This window comes from Phalacrocorax carbo, chromosome 4, assembly GCF_963921805.1.
Source record: "Phalacrocorax carbo chromosome 4, bPhaCar2.1, whole genome shotgun sequence".
Classification (NCBI taxonomy): domain Eukaryota; kingdom Metazoa; phylum Chordata; class Aves; order Suliformes; family Phalacrocoracidae; genus Phalacrocorax; species Phalacrocorax carbo.
The window spans coordinates 26697455-26699856 of NC_087516.1; positions in this window are offsets into that span (position 1 = coordinate 26697455).

Sequence of the window (2402 nt, forward strand, 5' to 3'; positions counted from 1 at the left end):
AAATCTGGCTCGAGAGCCCACCCTCAGAAGCAGGACTGTTCCAAACAGTTCTTATGCACAGGTAACCTAGGAGCCTGGAGAATGCAACTTTAAAACACCTCTCTCTACCTAAGCCAGCAGAGTACTACTTCATAGTATCACCAGAAAAAAAGAATTTTAAAAATCCTCATCAGATTTCTCTGCTGGTTCTGCCATGCTCTGCTTCATTATGATTTAATTTGAAAATCAGTAATTATTTCATATAATCATTGGCCATTTGAGTAGGAAAACTACTCACCTTCCCTGTCTTTTCTCAAGTTTCTATTCAAATGCATGTGAAGAAATTATTTTAGCATTTAAACCATTCAGACACTTGTGAATGACTTGGTGTCTCAATCTAAAAGCATTGTGTCTCAATTAAAAGCATGATGAATTTAGACATAATGCAGTTTTTACTGGAAGTGCTTAATCCTTTACTTCTCATACAGGAAGAAATCCTACTGTCTTTAAAAGTGCGACTTGTTTTTCCATCACCTTCCTCTTCAAGCCAGTTGCGTTTGCAGCTAATCTGTCAGCTCTGAATTCTCTCATTACTTTCTGGTTCTCAGTGACGAGACCAAATATAACTCCAGGAAAAACCTGAATTCATAAAGCCTGGTAAGAAGAACAGAATTTTTTTCCTCATCTTTAGTAGCAAAATAATATTCACCTGAATAGCATTCACCTGAAGGCGAAATAATATTCACCTTCACTTTGCAGGTGAAAGAGTAGTACACAGAAATGACAATGACATCAGGCAGCAATTTCCACTTGGGTCTTTTAAAAAGAGCTGCCATATCTATTTGGGCAAAATGAAAGAAATAGCACAAACCCCTCCTTTTCATCCTATTGTAGCTAGTACAGTGTCCTATTGATCCACACAACTTATTAATCACGTACTCTTCCCCTTCATCAGGAAGGATTCAAGATTTGTTTGAACTACTAATTGCAAAGTTTACTCAGCCTACTTGGCTTGCTTTGTAATTAATAGCTGTTATTGCAATTGCAGCAGTGTTGCTGGAGCATATAGCGGATCCAGACTAGAAAGGTCTTTGTCCTATCAGCAAACTAAGGATTGTTTTTAACTCTCCAGATTTTCTAGTCCTGATGCATGTAATTGCAGGTTGGCTGCACAGAGTCGCAGCTTGGTTTGACTGATAATACTGATTCCAGAAGGGGATCTGGCTGATGTCCACATTTCAGCAGGGATAACAAGCCTTGACTTGTGGGCTTCAGTAGAGCTTGTTCCCAAAAAACTCTGGGACCTCCTAGAATGTAAAAATGTGGATGTGCTAAGAATTGTGCTGAGCTTTACTAAATGTAGAGATGACCTAGACCAAAACCCTGGTTACTTTGCTTTTGTGTGGTCCTACTGCAGAATTGAGTCTGAACTTCCCCACATAAGAGCACTCCTACCTGTGGCAGATCCTTGTGCGAGGCGCCAGGCAGGATCGCATTGGAGAAATGACACACCAAACATCATCGCAGATTTTAACTGAACCATGGGGGATTTTACCATTTTCCCTTATTAAGGAGAATTCAAAGATTGCTTGTAACACCACTGATGTAACATAAACAAAGTTTATGAGGAATAAGTAGATTTCTGAAAAGGTTATGGCAGGCTTACATATTGATTACTGGAGTAATTCAATAAGTGCTTTTTTTTAAAAAAAAAAATAAGTCTGGAAACAACTTAAAAGGCCGATCCAATTATGTGTTTCAAGACCGAATGAAAGCTGACGTTGAGACAGCTAAAACATTAAGAGAGCAATGGGGTACAGGAATAGCACCCTGCTCATTTCAACTGCAAATGAAAACGCAGCACCTTATCTGGGGCTATTCCTGTATTTTTGGGATTTCCAGTCCTGTAGCTGGTGGTGTTTTGATGCAGTTAGAAATGTGAGTGTAGGTAAGGTTCATTTTTTGAAGTAGTCGTGCAGTTTACAGGAATTGAGGCTGTTTGGGGAAGTAAACCAGTAATTTTAAAAAGGAAAACAAAGCAAAGTTCAAAAGGGAACACACAAGCCGCTCTTGCTTGCCAGAGGCAGGGAGTTTTGCAAAGGTCCAGTCACGGCAACCCTCGGGAAACACATCTCACACGCACGCGTGCCGTTGCCAGGGTGGATCTCGGCATTTTGTCGTTGACTTTTATTTACTCCTGCGGCTCTTGGACAATCTCTAGAGGGGAGGACGCGGCCTGGCCCCGCCTCACAGCACCGCCTCCCGCCCGCCACGGCGCGAACCAACGCCCCGGCCCGGTGGGGGCGCTGCTGGCGGGCGGCGCGGGCAGGCGGGGGAGCTGGGCGGCCGGCACCCCCGCAGGAGGACGGAGGGTGGCGGCGTCCCCTCGCGAACCTAACGGCCCCAGCCCCGCGCGCGGCGCG